Below are 20,947 nucleotides of genomic sequence, written 5' to 3' on the forward strand. Positions count from 1 at the left end.
CTCGGCTCGGCTCCTCTCAGCGCTCTGAAATCCCGCCTTTTATCGGACGCTCCCTCCGCTCGGCTCGGCTCCTCTCAGCTGTTCTCAGCGCTCTGAAATCCCGCCTTTTATCGGACGCTCCCTCCGCTCGGCTTGGCTCCTCTCAGCTGTTCTCAGCGCTCTGAAATCCCGCCTTTTATCGGACGCTCCCTCCGCTCGGCTCGGCTCCTTTAGTTCCACTCATATCTATCCTAATGCAATCACTACATCTCCTCCTGTATTACATGGATCACCTCTGGTGTGCTCCAGGGCTTCATCCTTGGCGCTGTTCTTTTCCTTTTTGGCATGCTACCCCTCAGTGACATTATCTGCAAGCATGGGGTCAGCTTCTACGTGAATGGTAATGACCGTTCTTCTTCCACCACTGAATCCAAAGCTGTTACTGTATTCTCCAACTGTCTGGCTGACATCAAATCTTGCGTGAGTCACAATTTCCTCATAATTCATTATATGTGAAGTCATATTGTGACTTTTCTTAGATGTGATAATGTACCATAGAAGCGCAAGTTTTCTTTTTTTTTCTCCTTGGTTGCTTTCTCAGGCTAAATCTGAAAGTGCAAAACCTATGTATCATATTTGATCCAGAGTTGAGATTCCTACCCCACATCCAATCTATTGGCAAGTTTGTTTTTTTCACCTACATTATGACAACAACTTGTGTTTATATAGTGCCTTTAACGTAGTAAAAATGTCCCAAGGTGCTTCACAGGAGCGTTATCAGACAAAATTTGATATGGAGCCACAGAGAGATAACAACAGTGACTATAAAGGGGAGGAAGTTAAGCTTCGTTGGTACAGAGCCTTGATCAGACGCTATTTGGAGCACTGCATTCAGTTTTGAGCACCATACCTCAGGAAGGATATATTGGCCTTGGGGGTACAGTGTAGATTCACCAGAATGATACCAGGGCTTAAAAGGTTAAATTGAGGACAGGTAACAACAACAACAATTTGCATTTATGTAGAACCTTTCACGTTGTAAAACGTCATAAGGTGCTTCAGTGGACCATTATCAGACAAAATTTGATACTGAGCCACATAAGGAGATATTAGGATAGGTAACCAAAAGTTTGGTCAAAGAGGTAGGTTTAAGGAGCGAATTGCAACAGTTATACATTCCTTTCTGGCACAAAAACACAAAAGGAAAAACGGCCCAAACATGGCTAACAAAAGAAATTAAGGATAGTATTAGATCCAAAGAGGAGTCATATAAATTTGCCAGAAAATGTAGCAAGCCTGAGGATTGGGAGCAGTTTAGAATTCAGCAAAAAAGGACCAGGAACATAAAAGTGGACTATTCTTCCCCTTTTAATCAATCTCTTGGAGGGTGATGAACCTGTGGAATTCTCTACCACAGAAGGCTGTGGAGGCCAAGTCACTGAATATATTTAAGAAGGAGCTAGATAGATTTCTAGACACAAAAGGCATCAAGGGGAATGGGGAGAGAGAGGGAACATGGTCTTGAGATAGAGGATTAGCCATGATCATATTGAATGGCGGAGCAGGCTCGAAGGGCCGAATGGCCTACTCCTGCTCCTATTTTCTACATTTCTATGTTAAAGGAGGAGGGGTGGAGAGGTTTAGGGAGAGAATTTTAGAGCATAGGGCCTAGACAGCTGAAGGCATGGCTGCCAGTGGTGGGCCGAAGGGAATTGGGGATGCAAAAGAGGCCAGAATTGGAGGAACGCAGAGCTCTTGGAGGGTTGTAGGGTTGGAGGAGGTTACAGAGATAGGGAGGGTAGAGGCCATGGAGGGATTTGAATACAAGGATGAGAATTTTAAATTCGAGGTGTTGGTGGACTGGGAGCCAATATAGGTCGGCGAGCACAGGGATGATGGGTAAACGGGATTTGTTGTGAGTTAGGATACAGACAGCAGAGTTTTGGATGAGAAGTTTACAGAGGGTGGTAGGTGGGAGGCTGGCCGGGAGAGCATTGGAATAGTCGAGTCTGGAGATGACAAAGGCATGGATGAGAGTTTCAGCAGCAAATGGGCTGAGGCAGGGATGGAGAGGGGCTATATTACGGAGGTGGAAGTAGGCGGTCTTTGTGATGGAGAGGGCATGGGATCAGAAGCTCAGCTTAGGGTCAACTAGGACGCCAAGGCTGCGAATAGTCTGGTTCAGCCTCAGACAGTGGCCAGGGAGTGAGATGGAATTGGTAGGTAGGAAACAGAGTTTGTGGCGGGGGACAAAGACAATATCGGTCTTCCCGATATTTAATTGGTGGAAATTTCTGCTCATCTATTACTGGATGTTGCCAAGCAACATGACAAATCAAGAGGCAGTGGAGGAGTCGAGAGAGGTGGTGGTGAGGTAGAGCTGGGAGTCACCAGCATACTTGTGGAATTTGACGTTGTGCTTCGGATTATGTCGCCGACGGGCAGCATGTAGACTTGAAGTAGGAGGGTGACAAGGATGGATCCTTGAAGAACTCCAGAGGTAATGGTTTGGAGGCAGGAAGAAAAGCCATGGTAGGAGATTCTCTGGCTATGATTGGATAGGTAAGTGTAGAACCAGGCAAGGGCATGGAGGAGAGGTGTGGTCGATAGTGTCAAAGGTACAGAGAGGTCGAAAAGGATGAGGAGTGATAGTGCACCATGGTCACAGTCAGCTAGCATTATTCACGTGTAGGCCCCTGCACATTGAATATTGTTCAGCTCTTGAACCATAGTGGGCTTCATTGCCAAACTAGGTTCTATTCTCACCCAATGCCATGTGTTAACTTCCAGCAGTGATCCATGGATAGCAATTGGAAGTGAAAATCCTAGCTAATTTTCCTCTCCCTAACTTAAGGATATTGAGGCCAATCAAAATGCTCCTGGTACGCCCCAGCTGATACTACCTAACTCAGCTCAGACCATGGATTTGGGCTTCATGATCAGTATGGGTCAGCTACTTACTGAGTAAATTTGTGGAGCTATCAGAGAAGCCACCCAGCTGGCTTTTTACTCTGCATATCTTAATATGGACTTTTTTCTCCTCCCCTAATTTTCTCCCTTTCCTGCAGGTGCTGCCTCTTGCTATCATAGTTCCATAGATGCAATCAGTCCTTCACTGATCCCTTGTATAGTATTTTTTTAATGTGTGAACCTGAAGTGACCAATGGGAGGGTATTAGACCACTGAGAGGAATGTAGCCAAGGCTGATCCTGTCCAGACTTGTATGTTTTTCTGCCAGTGCATACTGGGTAATGATCAAGAGTGGGAACCCTGATTGTTTTTCCCTCATTCTCCCAGGAGGGCTGAGGCTAACTCTGATGCCCCTAATACCACCAGATTGGCAGAAATGCCCCTGTTTGCCTAACTAGATTCAAAGGGTATTTTAAAAAGCATTAATATATTTAATTAAGTTTTCACACACCCCACCAGCATTGATCATTCTGTTGCTGTGTGTAGTCATAGGTGGTAGTTATTTGGTCAGCACCTGCTATGATGCTGAAAATAATGACGGGATGTGTGAAATGTCAAATGGTGCTCAGAATGGCTGGCTGAGACAAGTCAATACTTTGCAAATGTTTCCTTATGCCTTCCTATTGATTAACTAGTGATTGCAAGATACTGGCTCATCATACAATTGTGGCTTTGTGTATGATAACTCAAACAACACAGACCAAATAGCATTTTAGACACAATCTACATGTCAGCCTAGAAATTACTGTCACCGATATCAGTAGCCAAACACTAACATTTTCATATGACACACATCCACTGTTTAGCAGGGGTGCTAACCCACTTAAAATAAACAGAACAGGGTCATATGAGTGTTAAATGTTTGGCTGCTAATATTGCCAACAGTAATTACTAGGCAAATGTATCTTGAGCAGTACTTTATAGCTGTAAAAGACTTGGTGGACTTGTTTTGATTATTGGTAAGTTTTCTTTTAATTATTTTTGATTTATAGTCTGAAGTATTCCTTTAATGGGCTGTGTTGCAAAATTGGCCATTAACTATTTTTAGTTTACAGTAGTTTATAGAATCATGATAAATGCATAAAAATTGATGGTAAACTAATTGTCTATTGGTTTTTATGTACTGTGAATTGTTTTTTATTAACTTTGCAGTGACTGTGGTTCAGTTTTTACATAACAAGCCATTAATATGTTCCATGCAGTGTTGTAAGGAACCCATTATTAGATACAGAAGTGGTATGTGGGGCAGTACAGATCTATAGTGTTTGCTAACACGATGGAATGTTGACGTCTGAATCAACCTTTGGGTGGAGAAGGAAAGAGTACTGCATGCGTGCATGTTGTAGTCACTGTGGTTAAATGGCACATGGTTGAAGTACAGAAATGAATATTCAGACTGTAAGTTTGGAGAATGTTGCAACTCAGGAAGGAAATCTGAGCTGCTAGTTTCCAGTTGTGTAAGCCAAAACTAAGAGAGTCTGGTTTTGTGGGCAATCTTTACCCAAACTTCTAAAATGCAGCTTTGTTTTATCTTCTACATAGCCCAAGTCTTTTGGTACTTTTTCTCTTTTTTGTGTTTGTGTTACAACACTGAAGAATTATAAGACAAGGTGCAGTGATTATTAATAGTAATTTCCTCCCCTCCTGTCCTGGTACTGGGGTATGGTTTCAGAGCTGCTGCCTCCCTACCAGTACCCACTCAGGAGGCCATTCTTCAAGTGTGAGCTAAAACAGTGGCCTAGAAATTCGATGACACTGTCCAATATGGCGACCGGCTTGCACGCACACATTCTGAGCTTGTGCACCGCCTGCCATATTTGTATAGGCATCAAAAGAGGCATCCAAGGCCCGCGCTTGAAACGGATGTTGGTCCCTTTGCATATGTAAATAAGGGGCCTAATGCCTGTTTGACGCCCCCTTCATGAAGTTGGTTTGCCCTGAACCCAGCAGGTGCTGGGCAGGAAAACCAGGTCTCTATCAGCCTAACCAGCCTTAAAGGGATCGCTGGTTGCATGCTACACAAAGGTTAGATTTTTAAAAATACCTATCTGAATGTGGAGATGGAAAATGCAGGCTGGCATGAACCAATTCCTAGGCTAGTGAGCTTTAGCTCTTAACATCAAACTGAACCTAATTCTATGCTGATCCAACATTCAGACACATGGGACAGGATTTTAAAAGGGAAAAATGGGTGGGTTGGGGGTGGGAGCGTATTCAAAATGGAAACCATTTCAGACCTGCCCCCAACCCACCCACTTCCAGTTTTCACCAGAACGGGGTGAGGGGCGGGCTACCAATCCGCTCCCAGGAGGTGGGTTGGTGATTAAGAACTTTCAAGGAGGCTGTGGGCCTCCACTTTTCCAGAGTTTCCAATTCCAACCCCTGGGGGCCGGGATTCTCGGGCCTACTCTTTTACGCCACGTGAAAGGAGGTGAGAAGGCCGGAAACTAACAGGTAAGTGCCTTTCTGGCACAGATTGTGGACCTGGAGGAGCAGGAGTGCTTCCCCCAGGCCCAACAAGCCTACCTGCGGAGAGCTCCCCCCACCCCACCCCTGGATCTCCGACCGAACCAATCTCTGACCGTTCCCCCCCCCCCCCCACCAAAAACGATCTCGGATCCCCGCGATGACCCCAATTTTTCTTCCCCCTCCCCCCCTCCCCAGCCCTTGCCCCCCCAATCCATACAAACGAAGACTTACCTGAACGCGTCCTCTCCCTGGCTGCTCTCCCATCCAACTGAGGCCAGCCTGTCAATCAGGCTGGTCAGTCAGACAGCAAACTGCCAAAAAAAAATAAAGGACGTCATTATGTCAAAATCGTAAGGATGTCCGGGCAAACCGGACTTTCCGGGTTTTCCGTCTGCCGTTTGACTCCCCCCACCCCGCCCCCTTCCCGGCTCGGGGTCAAAATCATGCCCATGTTTTTCCCAGCAGGAGTCACTGGATAGAGATCAGGAGTGGATATTCTGGCTGGTTTTTCATCTTCTCAAACTTGGATACTCAAGCCAATTATAGCATCCACAGCACTACCCTGGCAAAGAATAAGTAACAGACCAGGGATCAAACCAAAGACCTTCTTGGTCTGTAAGGCTCAGTTCTACAGTGGGCAGTGCATTTGTATAGTTTCTCTCAAAGCCTAAATTTTAGTTACATTTATTTATACAGATTATTCATTAATATTTCAATACTTTTCAGTAGTGTACTGCAAAGGAGGACTGGTGAAATCACTACACAGCACATCGGCATGCAACATTGATAAGCGGCTGAAAGTGGACATAATCAATTCTAGTGAAATGCATAGAAATGGTGAGATTTTGTGTAATCTTTTTAGTTGGCAAGACTCACTCAAAACTGATCAGAGAAAATTTTAAGATCTGTGAATTTATTGGTGACAGGCAGTAGAAACTAAAAACCAAGAGTCTTCTCCGTCTGCTAAATAATAAATGGTTTTCATTTCATTAAAATAGGACAGATGGACAAGATGTCACACCGTTGATTGTTGACTGCTGTGATGTGTCAAGACAACAATGTGAACTGCATTTTGATTTCAAGTGTATTGTAATGCCAAAATGTCACTTTACACCTATAAAAGCTAGCCCTTGCATTTTGTGGGAAATGCTGGTATAAATATATCCTGTGTGCAGACAAAAGCTAAGTTTCCTAGACCTAACACATTGTGCTGCCTGCAGTACAGCTGGTGGAGGCCACTCTCCAAGTTTGATTTCCCCAGTTATGGAATTAGTCAGAAGTACATGTTTGGTATTTTATCATTGCTTGGCAATGAAAAGTTAATTTAGTCAGCCAGTTCATTTATTTATTTTTGGACAGGAATTGAGTTAGACACAGCTCACTCACTAGTCATTTAATCTGTTACTGTTTATGATATGAATCTCTTCATGAGGACAAATAATGTCATGTGAAGTAATTGAGAACACTTGGAAGTTTAATTTGGTACCCCAGAACCCTAATAGCTTTTAGCACAAGAACCTTGTTCCTTTGTGGTTCAGCAGCAGTAGACTTGCCTGCATTTAATAAATTGAAATAAAAAGACAATTTACTCTTCGCCTTCAGTAAGGTTTGGCAAATAGTCAATAAAAGATAAGTTTTCTGTTAATGTAATGGCCCAAATAGTAGTTGCACCACTAAAAATAGATTTTGCACCAGGCCAAACAGCAAACAGAGACTTTGCATCATCATCTGTTGCTGCTGGTGCTCTGAATCCACTCCCCAATGTATACTTGGCAAATTAAAGAGCACCACAGACTTGCCACATTGCAGAACCATTTCCAGTGGAAATGTTTCTACAATATAATTGTGTTGTTAAACAGGCAAGGTTTCACTGTAGTACTGAACTAGGCGCACCCCTCTGCCACCATTACGTAGTGACTACAATATGTACAATGTACAAGATGAATTGCAGCAACTTGCCAAGTTTATTTTGATAACATTTCCTAGCCCTGCAACCTCTACCACCAAGAAGGACAAGAGCTGTAAAATCATGAGAACTCCATCATCTCCAACTTCCTCTCCAAGTCACACACCATCCTCACCATCCTGACTTGAATGTATAACGTTCGTTCATTGTTGCTGAGTCGAAATCCTGGAATTCCTTACCTACCTTGGAGTGGCAATACAACAAAGACTGCAGAAGATCAAGGAGAAGGTGCACCATCATCTCTGAGGACCGATAGGGATAGGCAATAAATGTGGTCTTCCCAGAGTCGTCCACATCCTGAGAGCAAATTTAAAAAAAAATCCAGATTCGATTCCAGATCTGCCTGAGTTGGGATGACAATGGCCTTAATGTCTCTAAATTGAAGAGTGAAAAATTCTGAGTTCCTGCTCTTGATAGCTATCCAGTGACTCCCTTTGGAAAGTGATTTTGAACGTATGTTTGCTGAGCATCAGACGCGAGTGAGATCCTCCCCTTTGGTTGAAAAGCCCCTCGACACTTCATGTTTATTTGGCTCAGATAGGAAGAATGGACACTGAAACAAGGTACAGCAGGGCTATTGGTGTCTATGGAACTGCACCCCAACATGAGCCAAGCCTTCAGGAGTTGACAGGGAAAAGGAGGAAAAATGGGGCAGGTGGTGGGGGGCAGTGGGGCGGTGGTGATACAGAAACAGGTAAAGTTGTTAGCAATATTGACAGCACTATCCAATATTACAGTGGGAACTGAGTCCACTGAAGTATTTTAAAGCATAGCCAGTACATACTTTTTCTTGAAGATTGTACGATTTAAATTCTTCAAGAAATAGTACTGAAAAGATTGCAGATATCTGTCTCCCACCATGTTAAGTGCCGCTGAACAGCTGACTTATTTACATGCAGAATTTCCAAATTATAAGCAACATTCCTGTGCCCCGTTAGATGGCCATAGAGGGATTATTAATAATGCCACTTCCGGACTTTATCATATGTCAATTTGAATTTAATTTTAGGCACTTTATGAATATGCATATAGGCTAAGAATATGGTGCTGGTATTAACACTGTCTACTACAATGGTATATAGCATTTCAAATACACTACTGAGTAAAATCTCTGATATAAGGTCAATCTGAGGTGATATTTGCAAGCATCATATTTAGGATATTTATAAGATGGAAGAGCTATAAAATTGTACATAACAAGCTATAATTTTTTTTATTTTAAATATTCTTCGCTCAGGAGGTTTTCCAATTTGGAATGAGTCATCGAGTACTTTTTAAAAAAAAAACTTAAATGTGCAGAAGCTTTGTGCCAGTGATCTTGATAAAAGAAAGCAAATCAACTTATGCACTGTAAAGAGAGGAGTTAGCAATACTCTCGTATTTGTATGTTCCGTCAACCTTATTCGATGCCACATTTGTTTTCCCTCATTTTGAGTATAAATGTTAGATGGGTGCTAGCACCTCTGATGGCTCAGCTGGTTAAGGCAGTGAGTGGTAGAAGTATACAGTCCATTCCCAGTTAGCTGATCTCAGCTGGTGCAGTGGTAAGTGCAGGATTCCAATCCTAATTGCTTTCCAGCAACTCTTGCTGGAAGATCGCATGTATGGATGTCAGGTGAGGACAGGATAGGACTTAGTTGTGATACGCTCCTTGGTTGACAAGCCTGCCCATACTCACTATCTAAGTTCACACATGAAGAATGTCCACATGGGTGAGGCACTGGAGTGTATTTGCCACCTGCGGAACCGTATTGAAAAGGAGAGCGGAAAAAGAAACGAATGGTAGGAGTCTACTATTTTTAACGAATTAAGCAAGGCATTTTCTTTGCAACCTTTAAATGATTTAAATGTCTTTCACATCATATTTGATGGCTCTCTAAGTACCACAGAAATGAACTCCAAGCTTTGTAGCATTTATTTGGTGTTGCATGGCAAACCTACAAAAGTGAACCACATCATGTCGATGTCAAGTTACAACAGTTATCTTGTGCAGCATGGAAATGAGTGCTGCAAATTAAAAGCTGGTTCTGATTCAGATTTTACATTAATATTGACTTTGCAGGTGTCCTAGTTTTAGTCTTAGTCTTAGAACCCATAAGTGGAGGGGTGACCATTCATATCTACATCAGACTGGAAGAGGCTACTTTCTACTGCTTACAGCACATTGAACCCTTGTAATGGTACAAATCTGATATGGATTTTATAAAATATCAGTATTTGAATGTAACTCCTTGCCCAGCTTATTGTATGTATACAAAAGTTCTTGTTTTGTATTTTGTTTTTTTATTTAATTTAATGGCATTGTATAAAACACATTATGTAATCCATTTATTTCGATAGTAGAAGTGATAGTTTTTGGGACTATAGTACAATTTCTGCTCCGATGTGCAGTACACAGTGCAATTTGCATATATAGTGAAGCTCTGTTTTGCTTTTTAAAAAAAAGATTATATTGCCCTACTTATCTGAATGGAATGGTGCCCTACTACAATGAAACTGCTAATTGTTCCTCTCTTGCTATTATGATATATTATGTATTCAAGGATGTGAAAAGGCCATTAGGCCCATAAAGGCTTGCCCCTTATTTTCTGATCTTATCTGACCATCTGAGGTGTTCTGCCCCACCTCCTAGGAGAGGCAAAAAAACAGACCTGTCACCATTTCAGGAATTCTGTCAAAAATGCACCTCCAACCCATCACAGGTGATCAGGCATCCCCAGGATGCCTCAAACACATTTGTTATTTTTCAGAATAACTTGATTCACTATCCATATGCTGTGATCACCTCCTTCCCAAAAATCTGTCTTTGCCTTATTGAACAACTTTGAGTCAGTTCTCACTACCAATTCAGAAATCCTGTTCCACAGGTTAACACCCTCTGAGTAAAACTTTCAGATATCCAACCTCACATCCTGCTTTCTCGGTTTATTTGGGTAGCCCCTAATTCTGTCCGACCCCCATCACTTCAAACACACCATCTAATTGCATGTTGTTGATGCTTTTAATAATTTTAAATACCTTGAGCAGATCCCCTCTTAAGTCTACGTCTCTCTTGCAAATACAAACCAAAGGCACCAAGCTTATCATAATAGCTCAATGATCTCAGGCTCGGGATCATCCTTGTTCCCCTTCTTTGAACCTTAGCTACAGTCACAATATCCTTCCTGAGGTGGAGAGGCCAAAATTGTAGCTAGTACCCCAAATGTGCTCTAACTAAAGCTTTGTATAGAAAGAAAGCACATGCATTTATATAGCGCGTTTCACGTCCAAAGCACTTCCCAACCAATTAATTATTGCTATGTAGGTAAATGGAACAACCAAAATGTGCACAGCAAAGTCCCACATAGAGCAATGAAATAAATGACCAGTTAATCTGTTTTGATGGAGCTGGTTGAGGGAAAATGTTGGCCAGGAAACTGGGAGAAATCACTTGCCATTGAAATTGTGCCATGGGATCTTTTATGTCTACCTGAACATGTCTTCAACGTTTCATCTGAAAGATGGCACCTCCTACAATGCATCACTCTCTGTACTCTGCTGACTATCAGTCTAGATTTTTTTTATTATTCATTCATGGGATGTGGGCGACGCAGGCAAGGCCAGCATTTATTGCTCATCCCTAATTACCCTTGAGAAGGTGGTGGTGAGCCACTTTCTTGAACCACTGCAGTCCTTGTGAAGGTTCTCCTACAGTGACAATGAAGGAACAGCGATATATTTCCAAGTCGGGATGGTGTGTGACTTGGAGGGGAACGTGCAGGTGGTGGTGTTCCCATGTGCCTGCTGCCATTGTCCTTCTAGGTGGTAGAGGATGTGGGTTTGGGAGGTGCTGTCGAAGAAGCCTTGGTGAGTTGCTGCAGTGTATCTTGTAGATGGTACACACTGCAGCCGTGGTGCGCCACTGGTGGAGGGAGTGAATGTCTAAGGTGCTGGACGGGGTGCCAATCAAAGGGGCTGCTTTGCCCTGGATGGTGTCGAGCTTCTTGAGTGTTGTTGGAGCTGCACTCATCCAGGCAAGTGGAGAGTATTCCATTACACTCCTGACTTGTGCCTTGTAGATGGTGGAAAGGCTTTGGGGAGTCAGGAGGTGAGTCACAGAATACCCAGCCTCTGACCTGCTCATGCAGCCACAATATTTATGTGGCTGGTCCAGTTTAGTTTCTGGTCAGTGGTGACCCCCAGGATGTTGATGGTGGGGGATTCGGCAGTGGTAATGCTGTTGAATGTCAAGGGGAGGTGGTTAGGCTCTCTTGTTGGAGATGGCCATTGCCTGGCACTTGTCTGGCACGAATGTTACTTACCACTTATGAGCCCAAGCCCGGATGTTGTCCAGGCCTTGCTGCATGCGGGCACAGACTGATTCATTATCTGAGGGCTTGTGAATGGAACTGAACACTGTGCAATCATCAGCGAACATCCCCTCTTCTGACCTTACAATGGAAGGAAGGTCATTGATGAAGCAGCTGAAGATGTCCTGGGGCTGAGATGATTAGCCTCCAACAACCACTACCATCTTCCTTTGTGCTAGGTATGACTCCAGCCACTGGAGAGTTTTCCCCCTGATTCCCATTGACTTCAATTTTGCTAGTGTTCCTTGATGCCACACTCGGTCAAATGCTGCTTTGATGTCAAAAGCAATCACTCACCTCACCTCTGGAACTCAGCTCTTTTGTTCATGTTTGGACCAAGGCTGTAATGATGTCTGGAGTCGAGTGGTCCTGGCGGAACCCAAACTGAGCATCGGTGAGCAGGTTATTGGTGAGTAAGTGTCACTTGTTAACACTGTTGACGACACCTTCCATCACTTTGCTGATGATTGGGGCGGTAATTGGCCAGATTGGATTTGTCCTGCTTTTTGTGGACAGGACATACCTGGGCAATTTTTCACTTTGTCAGGTAGATGCCAGTGTTTTAGCTGTACTGGAACAGCTTGGCTAGAGGCGCAGCTAGTTCTGGAGCACAAGTCTTCAGCATTACAGCCGGTTTGTTGTCAGGGCCCATAACCTTCGCAGTATCCAGTATACTCAACCGTTTCTTGATATCACGTGGAGTGAATCGAATTGGCTGAAGACTGGCTTCTGTGATGGTGGGGATCTTGGGAGGAGGCCGAGATGGATCATCCACTCAACACTTCTGGCTGAAGATGGTTGCAAATGCTTCAGCCTTGTCTTTTGCACTCGTGTGCTGGGCTCTACCATCATTGAGGATGGGGATGTTCATGGAGCCTCCTCCTCCCGTTAGTTGTTTAATTGTCCACCACCATTCGGGACTGGATGTGGCAGGACTACAGAGCTTTGATCTGATCCGTTGGTTGTGGGATCACTTAGCTCTGTCTATAGCATGTTGCTTCTGCTGTTTAGCTTGCATGTAGTCCTGTGTTGTAGCTTCACCAGGTTGGCACCTCATTTTTAGGTACGCCTGGTTCTGCTACTGGCATGCTCTTCTACATTCTTCTTTGAACCAGAGTAGATCCCCTGGCTTGTTGGTAATGGTAGAGTGAGGGATATGCCAGGTCATGAGGTTAGAAATTGTGGTGGAATACAATTCTGCTGCTGCTGATGGCCCACAGCACCTCATGGATGCCCAGTCTTGAGCTGCTAGATCTGTTCTGAATCTATCCCATTTAGCACGGTGGTAGTGCCACACAACACGTTGGTCGGTGTTGTGATTATGTGCTTAAGTCCTACAGTGGTTTGAATCCACCACCTCTGACTCAGAGGTGAGAGTAGAAGCCAGCTTCTTTTCCATAGGGAGGGAGGAAAACTGCTACTGACCACCAAATATCAGTGACTACACTTCCAAAAGTGTTTTTTTTCCCCCCTCTTTGCCCCTCCCTGCTGAAACTTCTTCCTTTACTCCTTCTCTCCACCTCCCTTTTCATTCAAAATCCACTTGTCTGGAGCTTTTGCTGGTAGAGTTTCAGTTTCACTGGAAATAAATCTTCACTGAGAACTCCTGTTCATTGGTACTGAGAAGCCATATGTTAAAAAGGTTAAAAATGGCCCCTCACTTAAAATCACAGTCTCTTCTTGTGTTTCTCCCCTCTTGTCAAAGTGTGAGTTTTCTACTCTGTCACTAACCCTGTTACTTATCTCATTGCTATGAACTCTACCACTGGGTGAAAATTTTAGTTTTCTGCACAAGAGTGCATATCAAGAATTTGGACATGATCCATCCACAATTTTCTGTCCGTTAAAATTAATGGACAGAAAATTGTATGCACGCCTGGTGTGAATTCCTGATGTGTGTTTCCTGTTCATAAAGCTTTGCTCTGGAAGTGTTGGATAAAAATTTATTCATATAGTTTCTATTCCTCATTTCTGTGCTCTACTACATTGGCCTTAGGTTGTTCAAATTGACTCTCTTCTGCCTCTTAAATCTTAAAATACAATTTCTCACTCTTCCATTTCTCAGTCTTTATCTCTCAGCTTTGAGCACACAGTATCTCCCATGATTTTGCTATGTTTTGTACATTTGCTTTTATTGCTCTGCCAGCTTCAGTTGACTGCATCACAATGATTTCCCAGAATATATATTGTAAAACAACCATCCAGAGCTGCTGCTTGCCTATGTGCCGCTCACCTTTGACTGGATGGACTGCACACCTTCCGCCTGACGTACACACAGCTGCCACCATATCCCACATTTTCCTCAATCACGGGGAGGAGCAGCACATGACCATTACATGGACAAACAACAGAGGGTGCCATCCTCCCTCCTCAAAGCATAGTCTGAGAAAGGGCTCGAGAAGATACTGTCACTATTAATGGACTGAAAAGATTTTGAACTTTGCATAATTGATGCATTTATTTAAATTTTAATTCAGATTGAATATTTTCAAATTTGTAAACGAACAAGCAGCTTTGTGACAAGATACCCACCAATGAAGGGAGCAGCAATAGTGTACAGTTGTCTCTTTCATAACATTTAGGTTCATGTGACAATTTAGTTAGATACACTTCACTGTTAATTATTGTAGGGTTAAACAACCTTCAAGAGAGGGAAGGCTGCTTCAGTACTTTTACAAAGAGCTCTTTCCTTCGTTGTTGAATCTGTTCCAAATTTAGTCAGGAGTAAAACATTCCGTGTAAATTGGGTGTTAAATTTCTTGGGCCAATGGTAGATTTTTATAATACAAGTATGTGTGTTTATATTTAAAATACTGTATGAAACTTCTTGAGAGTAGGAGTATGTCTCCTGAAATGTTTGATTTTTTTTAGTGGTTTTCAAAATGAACCTAGGCCACAGACGGAATTAATTTTAACTTAAGTCAAATGCGGTTCTTACTTACTAGCTGTCCTAAAGTCCTTTGAGAAAAAACTGCTTTTACTGAAAATAAATATTTGATCAGAACAAATATATATAATTGTGTGCAGAATGAAATGCATCACTTCCTGTCACAGTGATAACTCACAGTACATACTCCAGAGATTAAAGACTTGTGAACTGAGTGGGTTTAGCGTCTTCTAGCAGAATGTTTTTGGTTAAAGATTTTGTCAAACTGTACTGGTTGCTATATAAACAAATATAATACATTACTACACAGCCGAAGGAGGGCAAAGTGCTTTCGTAACACTGGTCCAAATGACTGAAGGAAAGTATGAAGCATATTTTCTGTTCTAAAGTACTTAGATTTCCTGTAGCACCGCCCACCAGCAATGCGTGGGTGGAGTCATCAGTCTTTTACTGCCAACATATCATCATACAGTAATTCTCAGCGCTGTGCAGCTTACTTGGGTGTATTGCAGTGGATTTGAATAGGGGAATATCTCTGAGCAACAAAAAGTTGTTTAGGTTCAGACTCAGCATGCACTGCCATTTTGCTTGGAAAGCTGTTTACTTTGAAAAGATTTTGTTCACAAGATTTGGTGAGTTCAAAGGACTGTTTTATTATATTTGAAGATTACCAAATGTGGTAGTAAATCTCTGCTATTTAAATAGACTGTGTAATTAGCCCTAGAGGTAGTTTTGACCTTGCAACTTTCCAGTGTAACTAATTGCTAATTAATTTTCTGAATGTTTAATAATTCCCTGGCTCTCTCCAACCACTGTGGCTGTTAATTAATTTACACAAGAGGAGATAACGTGTTTCCAAAAGACTAAGATTTTATTACATTTCAAGAATTGATGAAGTTTATTGAAAATGAACATGCAAAAAGACGGACTGTAGATTAGTTGTAATTGGATGAAGGGGTTTGTCTTTGTGCAGTACTGTGTACTGTACCTTATGAGAAAATGCTTTCCTTCATTACTTTGAGGATGATTGAGAGGCCTGCACTGTGCCAATTATTAACAATAAAATTGGTATCCTAGTCAGCCATCCCACATGCCTTAAATTAATTTATTAAGTGTCGTAAACCTAAATCTTATCTGTGCCATATGATGTTTTAAAATTTTTTTCCTGCCAAGCCAATTTTCTCCCATCCCCTCCTGAAGGTGTTGACATCTTTCTGGGGTACAGTTCCATGGATGCTAGGCAGTACCACGCCCACGTGAGCCTTGACAGTGCGTGCTGGCAAGCTACTTGACCATTGGGATATCACAGTCAAGCCTGATCTATCCTCTCCTCTGATGTGCACTTTCAGCAGGGGTTGCTAGATAGCAATCAGGAGTAGGAACTCTTGCAATTTTGTCCCCTGACCCACAACCTAGCATTGTTGAGGCCATATGTAAACTGGCTATGCTCAACAAACTGAAAACGGACAACAGGTCAAACCTAAAACTTTCCTGGTCTGTATAACTTAGTTGCTAGCTGGATAATCTCCCCGAGCCATCAGGGGAACCCTGTTCCTTTTTTTTAAACCATTCTATTCGTTTTAATAGAACTGCCGTTTGTCATTCTTTTCAATGGTCTGACCTTAGCAGTGTAATTCAAGACAAAGGAAAGTTTTGGAAAGAACTGTGGGAGAAAGATTTTTGATCCTCCAACCATTTCTATGAGACTGCATTTAAAACACCCTGCTCTTGCTAAAAGCTCGTTCAGAATGTGGCTGAGTATCTGAAGGCAGTTGTGTAGCAGTTTGTTTGTGTTTTTATTATTTATTCTTCATTCAGACATTCTTCATGTAATGCTGGATTGAGGAATATCATGCAATATTTGCCTGATGAAAATAGTCACCTAAGGACTATTCTCCCTTTGAGACATTTGTGATATCGTGATGACGGGAGGTGCCCTCACATTACCTCCCTCAAAGTTAAAAGGATCAGCATGCTCTGGAGTACTGATTCATTTTCTCCACCATTTTTTCTCCTCCCTTTTCTTCCCCTAATGTTTCTCTCCTGAAGCTGTTACTCATCCTGGGGTACAGTTCCAGGTGTGGTAGCAGCTTGACAGCACTCTGATACATCACTCTAGTGGCTATTTTTCATCTGTCACCCTTTACGCTGAGTATTAACAGGTTATTAAATCAAAGGAGCCATCAATGCTAAGCTTGCCATCCAAGTTATGATATTCACTTTCTGGCAGATGTCATTGAACAGCAGAAACACGGGATGATTTTTTTTTCTCCTCCTCAGCTATGAGCCTTTGTGACCATTTGTAATCCTGCAATCGCTACCCTGGCTGAGAGGACCTAACTCAGAACAGGACACGTGTCAAACCTGCATAAAGTGTGTGTGTGTGTGTGTGTGTGTGTGTGTGTGTGGTATAAACAGCCCAACCCTCTTATCAATGGAGGCACCAACATTTTCCTGGTGTGGCTGTTTCACCCAGTGCCTCTGACCAAAACTGTTGATAGTGACAAATATAAACAGTGATACTGGAGGCACACAGCTCAGCTATGTCATTTTGGAGTCTATTTCCACATTTCTACCTGTATGGACCAACAGGACACTAGGAGAAAACTGTGGCTAAATTAGCAAAGATGCAAACATTGAATTAATTGCACGTGTGGGAGGTTAGCATAGGCACAGTAGCGTTAAAGATTTTGGAGCGATTGTACAAGCGCAGTTTCCACTTGGTGCTGAATATGTCCCCACAATATAAACAATGCCAAGTTGGTTCTCAAAAGTGTTAACTTGACTACCAAACCAATCAGTAATATGCGGTAAGGGCCTCACAAGCTGCCCAAAACACATCAGTTAAACTGGCGGTGAGTGTGAATGCGGCGCCAACCCAGAGTGGAGGACGCTTGCCTCTATTTTAACCCTCACATGTCCTGTTCACGTTGGATGCGGGAGTTAAAATTGGCACTGGTATGTTTAAATGATGCATTAGCAGGTGTAATCCAGTAAACAGATTCTCCAGTGACTCATCTGGATATGGTGAGGAGTCGCTGAGCCTTATAGACATGAAAGTCCCAGGTTTTATCACTGGTCTGTGCTTAGTTAGCCAATTTCAGCAGGAATTGTGGTATAGGTGCTGCAATTGTCCTCAGTGGCCGTGGATTTGAGTGTGGGGTGGGGGGGGGGGAAAGTGAAATTGTTCATTGGGGTCTAAATTCCACATCGTTGCGCCCATTTCTCAGGCTTGAAACAGGTGCAACAATGACAAATTTAGCAGCGTCATGGCCCACCCCAATTAAGGAGTGCGCCAAGGCCACTGCTAAATTGGTCGATTTTTTAAGACTGCCTTAGCGGCCACCTTTTAAGGAAAACAACATTAATTTAGACATTAAAATAAGAGTCCTGCATTTGAAAAAGGATTCACTTGCTAAATTCGTGCATGGAGGCGCCTGATTCACTGAGTTTCTAACCTCTAACAGTTGGGAAACATGCTACAGACGCACTATTTAAAGGGATACTCACCTCCATTAAGGTAAGTCTCTGTTTAGACGATAGGGTACTGGAGAATGTTTTTCTGATTTTTGACAGTATTTTTGGCTACTGATTCATTGAGTTGAACTCAGTCATTTTTGGGGACGTCCAAGGATTGCCTTCTTATCGTTGTTGAAACATGAGTATTCTGTTTATCAGCCTTTGGGGCTGTGACATGAGGAGCAGGGGTGATGGTACCAGCAGCAGTACCAGAGGCTGTACAGAAACCGGATTTCCTACCTCAACTTTACAGGGAAGCAGTGTGTCAGGCGACTCCGATTCTACAGGAATGGAGCGATTGAGCTCTGCCACCTGCTCAACCAAGAATTGCAGCTCAGCACTAGGGCATTCACAGCACTGCCTGTGGCCCTGAATCTTTATGCATCAGGCTTCTTCCAAAATCCAGTGGGTGACATAAGTAAAATCTCTGTTGGCTGTGCACACTGCAATCAAGGAGGTCACAGATGCACTGTTTCCTAGGTGCCAGAAATTAATCACCTTCCCATGGAAGCTGCCAAGCAGGCGGAGAGAGCATTGGGCTTTGCAAGAATTGCTTGATTTCCTCGGGCGCAGGGGATCATCAACTCCACCCATGTGGCCCTGCGTGCTTTCATACAAGACCTCTATTACAACAGGAAGGGATTCCATTTCTTAAATGTGCAACTCGTCTGCGACCATAGGCATTGAATTATGCAGGTCAGTGCCTCTTGGCAGTAGACATGATACCTTCATCCTGTACCAGTCCTCAGTAGCCCTTCTCTTCCACACAGACTGTCGGGTGTCAGGCTGGCTGCTTGCAGCATGCATACAATAAGTCATGCCAGAACCAGCGCTTTCATAGAGCATACCATCGTGCTTCTCAAGCAAAGGTTCCGATGCCTTGACAAATCTGGAAGTGTGCTTCAATATAGCAAGTGTCAAGATTTGTCATTGTCTGCTGCATGCTGTACATCTTCGCCTTGGAAAGAGGACAAGAGTTGGAGCAAGAGGAGGAAGAAGGAGATCAGGAAGATGAAGCTGCAGAGGAAGAGCAAGGGCCAGCAGTGCTGCCAGAACTCTCGGGTAACAACTCATTGAGAGATTCTCATGAATGTTCCCTCCCTAATGCATCAATAGAAATTCCATCCACCTAACCCATCCCTTACAATTACCATCTGAATGCTCTCATACAGTCCAATTTCATGGGTGTTGCCCCTACATGACGAAGAATATTAAGACCAATAGCAATCCAAGAAAAAAATGTTTACTATACCAAGATACTTCATCACTTTTCATTTGACAATTGCTTATACTAAACATGGAGAATTAAAAATCTCCCTTCAGCAAAGCCCTGGTGCATGTCTTGTGTGCTCTCTTACCTACTCTAGTGCTCCGATGAGGTGCATTCCTGGTGGCCATAGCGTGGAAGGTAGAAGGCTGCTGAACCTCCATTGAGGACTACTAAGATGGTTCTGGTAGGCGACCTTGAGTTGCTGTGGCTGCAGAGGGCCAATCTGCAGACTGCATTATCTCGGTGGCAGTCTGGCCCAGCTGGCTGTCTGGCACCAATAAGGGCACTGGATGAGAGTGTGGCGGGGGAGCACTCATGCTGTCCTCCTTAGAGAAAACAGCATCTGTCTCTCATACGGAGCCAATGCCCTCTCTTTGGGCTGCACCTCAGCACTCCTACTGCTCTGCATGAGAACACAGAAACATAGAAAATAGGAGCAAGAGTAGGCCATTTGGCCCTTCGAGCCTGCTTCGCCATTCAAAATGATCATGGCTGATCGTCTAACTCGGTACCCTGTTCCCGTTTTTTCCCCACATCCCTTGATCCCTTTAGCATTAAGAAATATATCTATCCTTCTTGAATACATCTATTGACTTGGCCTCCACTGCCTTCTGTGGCAGAGAATTCCACAGGTTCACCACCCTCTGAGTGAAGAAATTTCTCGTCATCTTGGTTCTAAATATCTTGAGACTGTGACCCCTGGTTCTGGATTCCCCAGCCATTGGGAACATCCTCCCTGCATCTAGTCTGTCTAGTCCTGTTAGAATTTTATATGTTTTGATGAGATCACCTCTCATTCTTCTAAACTCTAGTGAATATAGGCCTAGTCGACCCAATCTCTCCTCATACGTCAGTCCTGCCATCCCAGGAATCAGTCTGGTAAACCTTTGTTGCACTCCCTCCATATCAAGGACATCCTTCCTCAGATAAGGAGACCAAAACTGCACACAATACTCCAGATGTGGTCTCACCAAGGCCCTGTACAACTGCAGTAAGACATCCCTGTTCCTGTACTCAAATCCTCTTGCAATGAAGGCCAACATACCATTCGCCTTCCTAACTGCTTGCTGCACCTGAATGCTCGCTTTCAGCGACTGGTGTACAAGGACACCCCGGTCTCGTTGCACCTCCCCTTTTCCCAATCGATCACCATTCAGAAAATAATCTGTCTTTCTGTTTTTACAACCAAAATGGATAACCTCACATTTATCCACGTTATACTGCATCTGCCATGTTCTTGCCCACTCATCCAACTTGTCTAAATCACATATGGAGCCTCTTTGCATCCTCCTCACAGCTCACATTCCACCCCAGCTTTGTGTCGTCTGCAAACTTGGAAATGTTACATTTAGTTCCCTCATCCAAATCATTGATGTATATTGTGAATAGCTGGGGCCCAAGCACTGATCCCTGCGGTACCCCACTAGTCACTGCCTGCCACCCAGAAAAAGACCCATTTATTCCTACTCTCTGTTTCCTGTCTGTCAACCAATTCTCAATCCATGCCAGTATATTCCCCCCAATCCCATGTGCTTTAA

The 20,947-nt window shown here is 43.3% G+C and overlaps 1 protein-coding gene across 5 annotated transcripts in view; it reads left to right on the forward strand.

Moving 5' to 3' along the window:
• Positions 1–20,947, forward strand: part of LOC137322872 (spermatogenesis-associated protein 13-like) — a 296,919-nt gene that overhangs the window by 86,096 nt on the left and 189,876 nt on the right. For 2 of the 5 annotated variants that reach the window (XM_067986040.1, XM_067986042.1), the window contains exon 1: positions 15,116–15,252. The exons of the other annotated variants lie outside the window; for them this stretch is intronic. The gene's annotated coding sequence lies outside the window, so the exon portion shown is untranslated. Of the gene's footprint in view, positions 1–15,115; positions 15,253–20,947 lie in introns of those variants that run through there. 5 annotated transcript variants of the gene reach the window in all.

Source organism: Heptranchias perlo, chromosome 6, assembly GCF_035084215.1.
Source record: "Heptranchias perlo isolate sHepPer1 chromosome 6, sHepPer1.hap1, whole genome shotgun sequence".
Taxonomy (NCBI): domain Eukaryota; kingdom Metazoa; phylum Chordata; class Chondrichthyes; order Hexanchiformes; family Hexanchidae; genus Heptranchias; species Heptranchias perlo.